Here is a 16,988-nt window from a genome sequence, read left to right as displayed (position 1 = left end):
CCCGCGCGCTGCCGCCACCGCCACCGCGTACCGGCCGCTTCTCCACCCTACCCATCGGACGCAACTTGCCAGCGCCCGCCGCCAGGCGCCCCCCACACCTGCACCCCGACCCCTCCCCGCCTCGCCTGGCCTCGACCGCTGCAGGATTACCTGCTTCGCTGCCCTGGGGTCCCGTCCTCGGCAATGCAAATCCGTGGTCGGCCACTCGCACCCTCCTCCCGCGGCCCTCCCCTTCTCCTCCCCTCTCCCTCCTCCCAGCTGAATAGGAGCCGGTGTCAGTCACGCTGCTCCAGGGGAGAGTCGCCGGCAGCTTCCGGAGCTCCAAATACAGACGAGCTGAGGGGGGAGAGGGAGAGCAAAGCCACGCGGGTGGGGAGTGGAAATAAAGGGGAGCAGAGAGGAGAAGGGGGTGGAGGAAAGGAGGGGCAGATGGGCCGTGGGAGAAAAGACAGGGAGATGGGGAAGGCAGAGCCAGGGAACGCCAGCCTGCCTGCCAAGCGCCAGGCTATGAGAGAAATGGATTCAGTACATGAGGCAGTACTGCAAAGAAGTCTGGAAAGATCCGGAGGCTCCTGGCTGAAGGAGGCACAGATAGATCGGATCCCCGAAGACTTGTGCAGAGAAATGGGTAATGGATCCTCAGAAATAAAGAGACGGCATGTGTGTCCCCAGACCCAATATGAGGAGAAAGGCTCAGGGAGGAGGAGCTAGACAGCTAACGCTTTAACGAGGCATCAAGACTGCGTGCACTCATAGTGCGTGTAATAACATTTTTAAAAATTATTTTATAAACAGCAACTTTAAAAATGTCCTGATTATTTAAAAATTAAAGTAACCAAACCCACTTGACTTCTTAAGATGTTCAGTATATTTGTGGCCACTTCCCCTTTATATATTGATTATAATTACAAAATTGGAGGCTTTTCTCTTAACGTCATTAAAAGGAAAGCATTGATTTTCAATTTTCATCAAAGTTGATTTCAATCTAAAAAAGTGACTTGAAGCTCTTTATTGAATGAATGCCAGGAAAATAATTGCAGAGAAGAGAAAAAAATAGGGGAAATGTAATTGACATCTTCTGAAAGTAAAATCTCCAAACAATAAATATGAGATGAATTTCTAAAAGGCCAATATTCTCTGTCGATTTTAAAATTGCACATAATTTGGTTCTGTACATTATAAGGCTTATTCTGACCCCATAGGTCACCACTTATACAAAGGTCAATTACACATTGCTCTCTGCTGACAGTAATGAGGTGCAGTGACTCTTTGCTTCCTTTTGTCTGGAAAGAAGGGAAACAAAATGACAAACATTGATCAATGAGTGCCCACACTGCATAAAGCCAGAGCCAGCACCCTCCCTATCCTGTGGATAACTTGCATATGGCCAGCATTCAACATGCGTATATTAAATAATGAATTGATGGATGGATGAAGTATGTATGCATTTAGAGTATTTGTGTTCCAGAAATGCAGAAAAAAAATATGTCCATAAGAATCAATGCGTGCAGGATCACAGGGAAGTTCCAAGCATCCATTCGATATGACTTTTTTTTTTAGCACTAACTTCAACAAACATTAGCAGAGTATTTCCTTAGCTAAATCTGTTTCTTATTGGAGTATAAAGTATTATGGAGTGTAAGAGTGGATGAGCCACAAATCCTGTCTTTAGGTTGATAATATAATAGGAAGATGTGAAGAGTATAAAAATAACCTCAGTTCAAGGAATGTCATTAAAAAAATTCTAAAAGAGATATTAACAAATTTCCATGGATGTTGAGAAGAGAGAGGTTGCTTCTAGACTGGGGATCAGGGAACACTTTCTGATGGACATGAGAGTTGAGTCTTCATGAGGAAATGAGACATTAAGAGTGGGTCGTGGAGGAAAAACCCTCAAGATGATGGGCAGGGACAAAAGTGGAGAGGTAATAAAGGATGGCATGTAGGAAGGATAGTCTGTGAGTTTAGCTGGAATGGAGCGTTGTGGAAGCCAGGTATGGAAGGAAGGTTAGGCCCTGGCTGGTAGATGCCTTCAATCTTAGCCTAAAATGTTTGAAGCCTAAATAGTAGGCACTGGGGGACTATTGACCATTTTTGAGCATAGTCATGATAACAATGGTTAATTTGGTGGTGATATATACGACTGGAAAGAGACAGGAGGCCGGGAAATCCACTAAGAAATAATTAGCTAGTCTGGAGGGGAAAGTAATGAGCCTCAACTTGAAGCCTGAACTCTTCTCTTAACTAGCCCTGTCTATCATAGCATCGGTCTGCTATATGATGTCTCCCCAGAAGGACTAGCCCCCAGTGAACGCTTCTTCCTCACAACTCTTTGATACTTATTGTCCATATTTTCCAACTAGACCTATACATTCCAATAAAGTAGGGATTAGGTCTGTTTCGTTAATGGCTGTTTTCTCAGGCCACACACATGAAGATCATTGACTACATGTTTGTTGATAACATTTTCTTTCACAGGATTAGGTCAGAAGGTAGTGGAATTGGAAAGAAGAGGACAGTAGCTGGGCTTTTTAAAATCTTTTCAATTCCCCTTGAGATTCCAGCCCAAACCTGCCTGTCTCCTTAGCTGATCATCTCATGATGTGCTAAACAAGGAGGCTGATAACTGTGTTAACTTCTACTCCTTCAACTTTTCTCCCCTCTATCTCAAAATTTCTCCCATCTTCTCCTTTGCCCTGTATATTTATTTTGAGTTGATGTCTCCTTCCTTGTCATTGCTAAAAGTATTCTGGTCTCTTCTTCCACCTTGTGCCCTTGTCCTTGCATTCTGAGCCATCTCCTCTGCACTGAGTTTGTCTTCATGGATTACACTCCAATTGCAACAGCCAAGGCTGAACTCAAGGGCTGGTAACACAGTAGACGCAGGGGAAAAAGGAGAAACCTATGGTTAGAATGATTCTACTGCTCTTTTACCTTTGTTTATACAAAATACAACTTTTTAATGAACACTTTTATATAAGGGGCTTTGCTAGAATCTCAACAGAGGAGGTGACCCAGGACCTCAAAATTCATTGTCTATAAAGCTTATATAGTACAGTAGTTCCCCTGTATCCACAAGGGGTATGTTCAAAGACCCCCAGTGGATTCCTGAAACCACAGATTCGTATGGAACCCTCTATACAGTATGTTTTTTCCTATACATATGTACCTATGATAAGTTGAATTTATAAATTAGGTACAGTAAGAGATCAATGATAACAATAATAAAATAGAACATTATAACAATATAATGTTGTAAAAGTTATGTGAATGTAGTCCTTCTCCCTCTCTTCAAGTATCTCATTGTACTATGCTCGCCCTTCTTCTTCTTGTGGTGATGTGAGATGATAAAATGCCTGTGGGATTTAATGAGCTGAAGTGAATGACATAGGCATTGTGATGGCGCTTTAGGCTGCTATTCATCTTCTGATGATTATGTCAGATGATGAGTCATCTGCTTTGGGTGATTTTATCAGTTTCTTCTTGCATTGCTGTAAACAAATGCCCAAGACTGGGTAATTTATGAAGAAATGAAGTTTAATTGTCTTATGGTTCTGCAGGCTGTACAGGAAGCATAGCAGCTTCTGCTTCTAGAGAGGACTCAGGGAGCTTTCAATCATGGTGGAAGGCAAAGGAAGACTGAGGCATCTTAAGTGGCAGGAGCCGGAGCAAGGGGAAGGGGGAGGTGCCACACACTTTTAAACAACCAGATCTCATGAGAACTCACTATTGCAAGGACAGCACCAAGAGAGGATGGTGCCAAACCACGTGAAACTGCCCTCATGCTCCAATCACCTCCCACCAGACCCCACCTCTAGCATTGGGGATAACAATTCAACATGAGATTTGGGTAGGAACAGAGATCCAAACCATATCAGTGACACTGGATCATGGAGTCATTACCATGGCTATGGTTGGATGTCAACAGGCAGATAACCTGGACAGCAGGGGTATCCAATCTTTTGGTTTCCCTGGGTCACAGTGGAAGAAGAAGAATTGTCTTGGGCCACACATAAAATATTAATAATAGCTGATGAGCTAAAAAATAAATATATATATATATATATATATATATCTCGTAGTACTTCAAGAAAGTTTACGAATTTGTGTGTTGGGCCACATTCAAAGGCATCCTAGGCCACATGTGGCTCACAGGCCCCAAGCTGGACAAGCTTATTAAACAGCATAAATATACTGGGCAAAGGGATGATTCACAAATGGACAGGATGGAACACGATAAGCGGCTTGAGATTTCATCACCCTACTCAGAATGGAGCACAGTTTGCAATTTAAAATTGTGTATTTATGGAATCTTCCATTTAATATCTTCAGACTACAGATGACCACGGATAACTGAACCAAAGAAAGCAAAACCACAGGCTGCTGTATCAGATGGCATCCCGGCTTCTGTGGTGTCTTCTCCAAATCTTCTCCTGAGGGCCTGTCTTAAACTGTTTGAGCTGAGGCACGAACAGCCTCATTCATCAGAATCATCTGGATAGATCGTGTTTGGTATGTTTAGCCTTTTGGGAATATCTTCCTTTTTGAAAGACCATCTTATGATAGGCGTGCCTTGACTCAATTTTCAGGCAGTAAAGTTGGGGTAGGTTAGAAGAAGGTATTTGAGAAGAGGAAGGAGGTGCCTGGCACCACTCAAACCACTGTGTGTTTCTCTAATAATCCACCTTGTGGATAAGATTGCCCCCACATAAAAAATTTATGTAACTAAAAATAGATAAGACCACTGATCTTAACAAACATAATCATCTTTTTAAATGCCACTGACTTTTAGAACTGTGCCTGAATGCTTCAGTCCACTTTCATCTCTTTCTTCCTTAAATACCTTTGAAATTTACAGTTTATTCGTTAAATTAGAAATAAATTACTATCTTAAATTTCTTCTGTTTTCTGTTTTTTAAGGGTTCCCTATCGATCTGTAAATGCCTAAAAGCAAGGTCATAGATATCTCAAAGGTCTTTTACGTCATTACTCAATCCTAAGGAAAGGGCTGCTACCAGTGTGAGGGCTGCTACCAGTGTGTCTTCCTCTTGTTACATGTTAGCAAATATCCTCCATTCATCCGTAAGTCAGAGGCACAGCTATACGTAGTGTTCCTGAACAAGGACAGTTCATGCATGATATGCAATCAGTGGTCAGTCAGCAGTTTTATTAGTTCGTTTAATGAAACAAATTCAGATTTAAAGTTGGGACTTATAGAGAAATAGGCAAGTTTATCTTTTTGTTTTGTTTTGTTTTGTTTTGAGACGGAGTCTCGCTGTGTCACCCAGGCTGGAGTGCAGTGGCACGATCTTGGCTCACTGCAAGCTCTGCCTCCTGGGTTCACGCCATGCTCCTTCCTCAGCCTCCTGGACTACAGGTGCCCGCCACCACGCCCGGCTAATTTTTTGTATTTTTAGTAGAGATGGGGTTTCACTGTGTTAGCCAGGATGGTGTCGATCTCGTGACTTCATGATCCGCCCACCTCGGCCTCCCAAAGCGCTGGAATTACAGGCATGAGCCACTGCGCCCAGCTGGCAAGTTTATCTTAAACAATGTGGGAAATAAAACGATTGCCAAAAGCATTGAACACATTTTTACAAAAATCCCAATTATTGAGAAGAAATACGGTAATGGTTTTGATAGCAGATTAATAAGAGAAAAGTCAGACGTCAATGTTTAGAGACAGTCTGAGGAAAAGAAATTATTCGAGAGAATGTAAGAGACCTATAGGCCGATTTGAGCCCAGAAAAAGCTACGAATATGATATTTAACATTTGTACTCTGAGTATAAAGAAGGCTTCAGAGGGTGAAATTGCCTGAGGCCAATGGTTAGGTTTTATTAGTAAGAAAGCAAGTTTATTTATTTTCCATAGAATCTTTTTTTTTTTTTTTTTTGAGACAGAGTCTCACTCTGTCACCCAGGCTGGAGTGCAGTGGCCAGATCTCAGCTCACTGCAAGCTCCGCCTCCCAGGTTTACGCCATTCTCCTGCCTCAGCCTCCCGAGTAGCTGGGACTACAGGCGCCCACCACCTCACCCGGCTAGTTTTTTGTATTTTTTAGTAGAGACGGGGTTTCACCGTGTTAGCCAGGATGGTCTCGATCTCCTGACCTCGTGATCCGCCCGTCTCGGCCTCCCAAAGTGCTGGGATTACAGACTTGAGCCACCGCACTCGGCCTCCATAGAATCTTTAATGAAAATATAGAACAAATAAAAATATCACATCATCCTAACAGCATGTATTTGTGTATTCTTTCATTTCTCTTCATATCTCTTCTATGTGGTATATTTTATAGTTGTAAGTTAAAAGAGAAGCCATAATCTATAGTTGAAATCAAGAATTAGATTTCAGGCTGGGCGTGGTGGCTCACGCCTGTGATCCCAGCACTTTGGGAGGTCAAGGCAGGTGGAACACCTGAGGCCAGGAGTTCGAGACCAGACTGGCCAATATGGTGAAACTCCATCTCTACTAAAAATACAAAAATCAGCTAGGCATGGTGGCAGGTGCCTGTAATCACAGCTACTTGGGAGGCTGAAGCAGGAGAATTCCATGATCCCAGGAGGCAGAGGTTGCAGTGAGCAGAGATCATGCCATTGCACTCCAGCCTGGGCCTAGTCTACAGAGCTAGACTCCGTTAAAAAAAAAAAAAATTAGATTTCAGTTTTAAAGATAAAATTGAGAGTACTGAGTGGAATCCTGCCCCTCTCATTTAATCATGACAGAACATAAGTTTTTACACTATTGCTAGAAATGAGGCAGCGGGCAAGGGCAAAGAAAGAAAACTGAGAGGTGTGAAGAAGTCTACCCAGAACTTAGCCGAAATTAACAGCCCCCTTTGAAGTGAAACAAATGCCCAAATGTCACACACCTGGCATATATATAGAAGGCTCTCAATAAATATCACTCAAACTGAATATTGTGACACATAACACTTAGGAAAAAAGAGGGAAAATACGCATTGCCTAGAAGAAACTTTGGTTGTCCAAAAGCAATTTTAAACAATAAATGAAAGTCAGTGGTGTATTATGAATTTGATATTGTATATATTGTGCATATTATATACCTAGTATCATTAAACAGAGAGTATTTATAATGTTTAATATATACAAAATAAAGAATGGATTAACCTGTAATTCCATGGAATCTCTAAGACAGCAAGTAGAAAATTCTGAAACAGAAACTCTCCCTGCCATCAGGGAGATTCCTAGTCAGGGTACATACAAACGTTTTACAAAGACCAACTCTAGATATCCCAAGTTTCTGCCTGTTTTAGTTCCATAGTCATTGTTTTGTTGATGACCAAAACAAGAGGGATTAACTTTGAACAACTGTCCTGGCCAGACCTCATGCTTGGAAAACAGTACTCTATTAGAGTGTTATGGGTTCCTCAGTTTTTGGCAACAATGCAATCTGGATGAAATATTTTTGCAATGATCCTTAAAAATAACAATAAGGCTGATTTTTTAAAACCTGATCCTTCTTTCTGACACCTCAAGTGTTTTGTTGCTCTGATGCAGTTGTTTCTCATAGAACGTATGGGATAACATCATGAGTTATTTAGATGCTGAGTCTACAGGAAAGGAAGCTCTAGGAGCCCCCTTACCAATTCCGGTCAGAGCAACGAGCATTCTCCTCCTACTCTCCCCCACACTTCCCATCCAAGATTATCTCTATCATCTTGTGACTAAAGGAGAAAATAGCTCCCCAGCTGTCAGTGGCTTTCTCAGCTGCCGACATGAGAACTTGATCACACGGGGGAAATTCCTGAATTAAGGAAATGTATCAGCATGCATACTTTGATTACACCATGCGGGCTCTGGGGTAGTCATCTCATCAGTGCTCACACAAGAATATCTGAGGCTACAATAAAGACTCAGTTCATGGAATCTCAAAAGGTTGAACTCGGAGGCAGAGAGTAAAATGGTGGTTGCCAGGGGCCAGAGTGGGGCACGGAGAGATGTTGGTCAAAGGGTACAAAGTTTCAGTTAGAAAGGAGGAGCAAGTTCTGGAGATGTATTGTGTAGCATGGTGACCACAGTTAATAATAGTGTATTATGTACTTGCAATTTGCTAAGAAGGTAGATCTTCAATGTCCCCACAACAAAAAGTAAGTATGTGAGGTATGGGTATGTTCACTAGCTTGATGTAACCATTTCACAATGTCTGCGTACATAGAAACATCACATTGTACACCTTGGGTAAATACACAGATAGTCCCGACTTAGGATGTTTGACTTCACCATGGGTTTATCCGGGGTATTCAATGCATTTTCCATTCACAATATTTTCAACTTTACAGTGGGTTTATTGGGACATAGCCTCACTGTAAATCAAGGAGTGTCTGTATATAATTTTTATTTGTCAACTATATCTTAATTAGCTTCTGCCATCCTGCCCTTCCTTCCTTCTTCCCTTCCTTCCTCCCTTCCTTCCTTCCTTCTCTCCCTCCCCTCCCCTTCCCTCTGCTTCCCTTCCCTTCTTCTCTCCTTCCCTCCCTCCCTCCTGCCTTCCTTTCTCTTTCTTTCTCTTAAAATTTATTGAAGCCTTGGCCGGGCTCAGTGGCTCACGCCTGTAATCCCAGCACTTTGGGAAGCCGAGACGGGTGGGTCACGAGGTCAGGAGATCGAGACCATCCTGGCTAACACAGTGAAACCTCATCTCTACTAAAAATACAAAAAAATTAGCCAGGCGTGGTAGAGGGCGCCTGTAGTCCCAGCTATTCGAGAGGCTGAGGCGGGAGGATGGTGTAAACCTGGGAGGCGGAGCTTTCAGTGAGCTGAGATCGCGCCACTGCACTCCAGCCTGGGCGACAGAGCGAGACTCTGTCTCAAAAATAAATAAATAAATAAATAAATAAGTAAGTAATAAAAAATTATTCAAGCCTTTACATTTTTATTTTATTTTATTTGTGAGACGAGGTCTCACTCTGTCACCCAGGCTGGAGTGCAGTGGTGCAATCTTGGCTCTGTGCAGTCTCTACCTCCCAGGCTCAAGCAATCCTCCTTCCTCAGCCTCCCGAGTAAGTGAGACTACAAGCGTGTGCCATCACTCCCAGCTGATTTTTGTATTTTTTGTAGAGATGGAGTTTTGCCATGTTGGCCAGGCTAGTCTCAAACTGCTGGGCTCAATCCATCCACCTGTCTTGGCTTCCCAAAGTGCTGGGATTACAAGCATCAACCACCACACCTGGCCTTCCTTCCTTCCCTTCCTCCTTTTTTCCCTCCCTCCCTCCCTTCCTTTTTTTTTTTTTTTTTTTTAAAATGGGGTTTCATGCTGTTACCCTGGGTAGTGTGCAGTGGTGGGATCATAGCTCACAGTAGCCTTGAACTCCTGGGCCCAAGCAATCCTCTTACTTCAGCCTCCCAAGTAGCTAGGACTACTGGCATATACTGTGCTAATATTTTTAATTTTTGTAGTGACGAGGTCTCACTCTGTTGCCCAGGCTGGTCTCAAACTCCTGGCCTCAAGTGATCCTGCTGCCTCAACCTCCCAAAGTGTTGGAATTACAGGCATGAGCCACCATGCCCAGCCACTCCTGTTCTTTTGAATAAGATTTCATATGGTACTAGACCAGAAGCAGCTGGGTTTTCTATGCTTTAGAGAGAGCATATGTTCACTCATACCATTCCAGAAGTTCTATGGGCCCCATCAAATCTGTTAATAGTGAGTGGAACGGGGGTGTGAAGAAGGGAGCTGGGGCCCTCCTTGGTGTTGGCTCTTTCCCCAGGCTTCTACTTTCCAGGGATTCATAAGAGCAGGATGCTTGGCAAACTGAAGGCACAGTGACTGAGACAAAAGAAGTGGGGATCGCCATGGATCCCCACAGCCATGTGCACGTGCAGGCAGGCCCAGGAGCAGGCAGCAGGAAAGGCAGAATCTGCTATGTGGCCAGTAAGGACAGACAGAACCCAGACAGCCCACAGTGCCGGGGTGGTGAGCATGGCTGGCCGGGCTGCAGGCATCACTGGCCCATGGAACCAGGGCCCGGCTGGAACAAAATCTTTCAAATCGACCACATGGTGGGTCTCGCTGAATATAATCTTGAACTGAAATTGAAAGAGTCTAGTGAGGCTACCTTTTTAATTTCACGTTTTAAGAAGAATAAAAGCATTAATGGGTAAAACTCTGCATTTTTGAAACTTCAGTAGCCACCTAACTACAATTCTGTGGATTTCTCCTAGCAGTGACGGAATAAATTCAATGGCACCTCTGCAAAATGCCTGGGAAGAGGGGCAGTATCTGGAAAGAGAGAGAATTCTATGGCACAGAATAGAATAAAGTTGATATTTCCAGTTTCTGACCTAATGAAGAAGAAAAGTTCTGGGGTCTTAAATCTAAGTTGACTCTACAAAAGAAAAAAAAAAAAAAGATGGGCTAGGTGCGGTGGCTCACGCCTGTAATCCCAACACTTTGGGAGGCTGAGGCGGGCAGATCACGAGGTCAGGAGCTCGAGACCCTGCTGGCCAACATGGTGAAACCTTGTCTCTACTAAAAATACAAAAATTAGCTGGGCGTGGTGGTGCGTGCCTGTAGTCCCAGCTACTCAGGAGACTGAGGCAGGAGAATCACATGAATCTGGGAGGCGGAGGTTGCAGTGAGCTGAGATCACACCACTTGCACTCCAGTCTGGTGACAGAGTGAGACTCAGTCTCAAAAAAAAAAAAGAAAAAGAAAAAAAGTGATTAATTTCTTACTTCTCACATATGCAGTAGCGAAAATTCATTATGCAACAACACTCATCTTCAGCCAAATCTTGAATAATTTACTACAACTTTAAAAAAAGTGTCAAAGAAATCTGTAAAGTAAGACCTATCTGCTCCACATTTTTAAAAAGCAATTGGCTGGGCGAGGTGGCTCATCCCTATAATCCCAGCACTTTGGAAGGCTAAGGTGAGAGGACCGCTTGGACCCAGGAGTTCAAGACTGGCCCGGGCAACGGAGGGAGATTCTGTCCCTACAGAAAATAAAAAAAGAAAAATAGCAAGGTGCAATGGCACAGTGTCTGTGGTCCCAGCTACTCCAGAGGCTGAGGTGGGAGGATCACTTACGCCCTAGAGGTTGAGTCTGCAATGAGTTGTGATTGCGCCACTGCACTCCAACCTGGGTAACAGAGAGAGACTCTGCATCTATAAATAAATAAATAAATAAATAAATAAATAAATAAACAAACAAACAAAGCAGGCCAGGCGCGGTGGCTCACGCCTGTAATCGTAACACTTTGGGAGGTCAAGGCGGGCAGATCATGTGTGGTCCAGAGTTCAAAACAAGCCTGGCCAACAAGGTGAAACCCCATCTCTACTAAAAATATTTTTAAAAATAAACTGGGCATGGTGGCATATGCTTGTAATCCCAGCTACTTGGGAGGCTGAGGCAGGAGAATCACTTGAACCCGGGAGACAGAGGTTGCAGTGAGCAAGATCGCACCATTGCACTCCAGCCTGGGCAACAAGAGCAAAACTCCATCTCAATAAATAAAAATAAGTAAATAAATAAACAAAGGAACTATAGAAAAGCCAAAGTAACTGAATGGGGTCGTTCAAACATTTTGAAGGTTGATGCACTTTCTAAAACCATGAGTATACATTTGAACTTTTTTTGTTGTTTGTATTATGTACATTTATTTGGAAGATGATTCTACTATGAATGAAGATATATTAGGTTCATAAAAACTCATATTTTCAAATACAATAACTGCATTTTCCTTTATTCTAATATATAATTCAGAAGAGACTTCAGTGTCTTGATATTTCCTGCATTCAGGTATTTTGCATGAAGTCTGATGTGGTCATTAATGAAGACTGCAAAGAAAAGTAACTGTAATTATAAGCCTCTTGAAATCTAAAAACAGTTAGTGTAAGAAAGTAGCTATGTTGCTGAAATGTTTCATCATCATTTCCTTGATTACATTAAACCAGAACCTGAATAGAGCTTTCTAAGAATGGCAGCACTATAAGCCTTTTATTTTTGTGATCTGATTTCAAATATCCATTGAGAGAATTTTGCCCCATCCCCACCTCCACCCTCCAAAAACAGAGAACTGATTGCAAACTGGAGCAAATGCTGCCATAGATTTGCACTTTCCAGGATTCTTCACAACATGAGTAAGAGCTCCATGGCCTCCCACAGAGTGGCCCAAAATAGACAATTTTCCATGGTCCACTGGAAAGTTGGCATTTATCAGTGGAGAAACCTTAGCCATTATGTAAGAGTACATTTTGTAGTTTTTCAACTCTCCACATATAATCCATCCCTAGTGCCTAAAGTCCCAGATCTGGTCTTTTCCCTGGTTTCTGGAGCAATGATGAACAGACTGCATTCTGGAGCGGTGCTTGATCTTGGCTGACTCATGGTAGCATTTGCTCTGTGTATTTTAAGACATGCAGTCAGTGCAGTTCAATCATTCTTGAGTTCTTGGCTTTGGAAGTAAGCAGACAGCAAATTTCATTTCTCATGTTGGTTCAAATCTATCATGTTCAAACATGGTCAGCAAACCAAGAGCAGCAGGGGCCAAAATAACTTTCTTTTTTTTCCTCTTCTTTTTTTGAGACGGAGTGTCGCTCTGTCACCCAAGCTGGAGTGCAGTGGCGTGATCTCGGCTTACTGTAACCTCTGCCTCCTGGATTCAAGTGATTCTCCTGCCTCAGTCTCCCACATAGCTGGGATTACAGGAGTGAGCCACCACACCCGGCTAATTTTTGTATTTTTGGTAGAGACAGGGTTTCGCCACGTTGGCTAGGCTGGTCTGGAACTCCTGACCTCAGATGATCCACCTGCGTCGGCCTCCCAAAGTGTTGGGATTACAGGCGTGAGCCACCACACTCGGCCGCCAAAAGAACTTTCTGTCATGATGGAGGTGTTCATGTCCAAGTTGGTGGAGGAGTTCAGGTGTGCTTTTCCCTCTGTACCCCCATTTTATCCCTCACAGAAGTCTCCTCTACTTCTTTGTGAGGATACAAAAAACTAAAATAGCAGGGCCAGGTGCGTGGCTCATGCCTGTAATCCAGGCACTTTGGGAGGCTGAGGTGGATGGATTGCTTGATGTTAGAAGTTTGAGATCAACCTGGGAAACATGGTGAGACCCTGTATCTACAAAAAATACAAACATTTTCTGAGTGTGGTAGCATGCACCTGTAGTCCCAGCTACTTGGGAGGCTGAGGGAGGAGGATTGCTTGAGCTGGGAGATTGAGGCTGCAGTGAGCTATGATTGCACCACTGCACTTCAGTCTGGCAACAGAGCCAGACCCTGCCCCCAAAAATAAATAAATAAAATAAAATAGCAGTTGGAGAGGGATAGAACAATAATAAAAAGACTTCTAGCAAGAAGTGCTTTATAGTTGTTCTGTTCAACATGGCAGCCACTAGACATGTTGCTATTATAATTAAATTTTAAATTAGTTCAATTAATGAATTGAATAAAATAAAATAAAATATTTAACTCCTCATTAGCCGCATTCTAAGTGCTCAATGGACACATGTGGCTGGTGGCTTTTGGACACTATAGCATTTAGCTGACCAATAGGTTGTAGGAGAAACAGTTGAGGAGAAAAGGGTTCTGCCACTCCATCCATCTCCAGCACTTCTTCATCCTCCTCATCACTATTATCTCACGCTTCAAAGATTTAAAAAACAGGCCTGGGCCGGGCACAGTGGCTTATGCCTATAATCCCAGCACTTTGGGAGACCAAAGAGGGTAGATCACTTGAACTTAGGAGTTCGAAACTAGCCTGGACAGCACGGAGAAAACCTTTTTCTATAAAAAATATAAAAATTAGCCGGGAGTGGTGGCATACACCTGTAGTCCCAGCTACCTGGGGGGTTGTGGTGGGAGGAGCCCTTGAGTCTGGGAGGTCAAGGCTGCAGTGAGCCATGTTCATGCCACTGCACTTTTGCCTGGGTGACAGGGCAAGATTCTGCTTCAAACAACAACAAAAGCAACAAAAAACCCCCACAGGCCTATAGTCTAAAGCCATCAGGAGGGCTTCTTGTTTATTACTTTTGTATAAGGAAGTCAAACACTTGGCAGATATTGTTAAGGTTCAGGTTTTATTAAAGCATAATTTTTTTGTTTGTTTGTTTGTTTTGAAATGGAGTCTCACTCTGTCACCCAGGCTGGAGTGCAGTGGTGCGATCTCTGCTCGCTGCAAGCTCCACCTCCCACCTTCATGCCATTCTCCTGCCTCAGCCTCCGGAGTAGCTGGGACCACAGGGGCCTGCCACCAAGCCCGGATAATTTTTTTTAATTTTTAATAGAGACAGGGTTTCACCGTGTTAGCCAGGATGGTCTCGATCACCTGACCTCGTGATCTGCCCATCTCGGCCTCCCAAAGTGCTGTGATTACAGGCGTGAGTAAAGCATAATTTTATAGCAGGTTTTATTAAAGCACAATTATCATAAAATAAACTGTACATATTTAAATTGACAATTTAAGTGTTGACATCTGTATGCACCTAGAAACCATCACCAGCATCATGATAATGAATACATCCATTGTCCCCAGAAGTTTCCTCGAGCCTCTTTGTAATCCTGTTCCCACGTCCTTTGTGCCCCCTCTCCCATCCCCAGGCACCCCACTGATGCACTTTCTGTCATTATAGGTTCGTTTTCACATTCTTGAATTTTACATATGGGGAACCATACTGTTTGTATTCATATTTTGGCTGACTTCTTTCACTCAACATTATTATTTCGAGATTTAGCCATATTCATTATTTTGAGTTGCTGAGTAGTATTCCATTTTATGGCTGTATCTCATATTGTTTATTCATCCACATGCTGATGGTGAATTGTTCCAGTCTGGAATTACTACAAATAAGGCTGCTATCAACGTTTGTGTACAAGTATGGATGTATGATTTTCTTTCTCTCCAGTAAATATCTAGGAGGGGAATAACTGGGTCATATGGTAGGAGTATTTTGAAACTGTTTTTTTTTTTTTCTTTGAGACAGAGTCTCGCGCCCCCAGGCTGGAGTGCAATGGTGTGATCTCAGCTCACTGCAACCTCCACCTCCTAGATTCGAGTGATCTTCCTGCCTTAGCCTCCCAAGTAGCTGGAATTATAGGTGTGAGCCACTGCACGTGGCTGAAACTTTTAAAGAGACTGCTTTCCAAATTGGTTGTACCATTTCGAATTCCCACCAGTCTTGTATGTGAATTCCAGTTGTTCTATATCCTCAACCATGCTTGTTAAGTTCAAGTGTTCCAATGTCAGACATTCTAATAGGTGTGTTACGGTATCTCTGTGGTTAGGGTTCAATTTTGAAATTACAATTAAAATTTTATATTGCTCCCCGTCTATGCTTTTTTTTTTTTTTTTTTTTTTTTGAGACGGAGTTTTGCTCTGTCGCTCAGGCTGGAGTGCAGTGGCCGGATCTCAGCTCACTGCAAGCTCCGCCTCCCAGGTTTACCCCATTCTCCTGCCTCAGCCTCCCATGTAGCTGGGACTACAGGCACCCGCCACCTCGCCCGGCTAGTTTTTTAGTATTTTGTAGTAGAGACGGGGTTTCACCGTGTTAGCCAGGATTTTTTTTTTTTTTTTTTTTTGAGACAGAATCTTGTGCTGTTAACCAGGCTGGAGTGCAGTAACACCATCTTGTCTCACTGCAACCTCCACCTCCCAGGTTCAAGCAATTCTCCTGCCTCACCCTCCCAAGTGGCTGGAACCACAGGCACATGCCACCATACCTGGCTAATTTTTGTGTCTTTAGTAGAGAAGAGGTTTTGCCGTGTTGGCCAGGCTGGTCTGGAATTCCTGACCTCAGGTGATCCGACCACCTCGGCCTCCCAAAGTGCTGGGATTACAGGTGTGAGCCACCGTGCCCGGACATTTTTCTTATTAAAGTGATCAAAGTGTGGGTTATGGATTTTTGAAATAGGCGAAATAAATAACATTGTCTTATCTTATGATGACGTCTGAACTAGGAAGTTACAAAGAAGAGATGGATGGAAAAGAACTTTTTCTAGAATTGAACACAATGGTCTTTGAATCTCAGATTACTCTGTGGTTATCTGAGTAACTACTCTCCTTATATTTTGCATATGAAGACCTATTAGAGAATTCATAAAGCATAGAGATGGTTTTATCTATAGGAGGAAACTTTTTTTAAAGTTAACTTGTTTTTTAAAATTTCAAAATTAACATGCTTTGACAAAATTTTAGTACCACATAAAGAAGAGTAGAAGGTGCAGTGTAAAAGTCTTCCATCCCCAGCTACTGCAAATACTTCCCATGGTGACACTGTACACAATCATGATTGTGTGTGTGTGTATGTGTCTTAAGGATGCCTATGCATAAATTAAGCACAAGTAAAAATGCTCCACATCTGCCCTTGGGGAAATGTAAATTACAACCACAGTGAGACGTCACCCTTTAGAATGGCTGAAATCAAAAATAAATTTAAAAAAAGGCTGGGCACAGTGGCTCACGCCTGTAATCCCAGCACTTTGGGAGGCCGAGGCAGGTGGATCACGAGGTCAGGAGATTGAGACCATTCTGGCTAACACGGTGAAACCCTGTCTCTACTAAAAATACAAAAGAATTAGCTGGGTGTGTTGGCGGGCCCCTGTAGTCCCAGCTACTGGAGAGGCTGAGGCAGGAGAATGGCGTGACCCCAGGAGGTGGAGCTTGCAGTGAGCAGAGATCGCACCACTGCACTCCAGCCTGGGCGACAGAGTAAGACTCCGTCTCAAAATAAAAATAAAAATAATAAATAAAATAAAATAAAAAAAAAACCTGAAAATAGTAACTGCTGGAGAAGATGTGAAATAACTAGAACCTACAAACACTGATGGTGAGAAAGCAAACTAGTACAGCCTCTTTAGGAAGAAATTGGACAAATTTCTATAAGATTCAACATATACTTAATATGACCCATTAATCCTACCCCTTGATATTTACCCACGTGGAAGAAAAAATTATGTTTACACAGAAACCTGTACACAAATGTTTACAGTGATTTTATTCAAAAATTCAAAATGGCTATAATTTGA

General features: G+C 42.9%; 1 protein-coding gene across 2 annotated transcripts in view; it reads right to left on the bottom strand.

Moving 5' to 3' along the window:
* The window catches only part of CAP2 (CAP, adenylate cyclase-associated protein, 2 (yeast)), a 169,075-nt gene extending 168,400 nt beyond the window's left edge, over positions 1 to 675 (bottom strand). The window contains exon 1 of one of the 2 annotated variants that reach the window (XM_011962746.1): positions 151 to 675. The gene's annotated coding sequence lies outside the window, so the exon portion shown is untranslated. The remainder of the gene's footprint in view (positions 1 to 150) is intronic. The other variant, XM_011962747.1, reaches the window with a different exon arrangement.
* Positions 676 to 16,988: the final 16,313 nt, after the last annotated feature.

This window comes from Colobus angolensis, unplaced genomic scaffold (assembly GCF_000951035.1).
Source record: "Colobus angolensis palliatus isolate OR3802 unplaced genomic scaffold, Cang.pa_1.0 Scaffold6, whole genome shotgun sequence".
In the NCBI taxonomy this organism is placed as follows: domain Eukaryota; kingdom Metazoa; phylum Chordata; class Mammalia; order Primates; family Cercopithecidae; genus Colobus; species Colobus angolensis.
The sequence above is the reverse complement of the archived record's forward strand: the minus strand, read 5'-3'. Positions and strand labels throughout refer to the sequence as shown.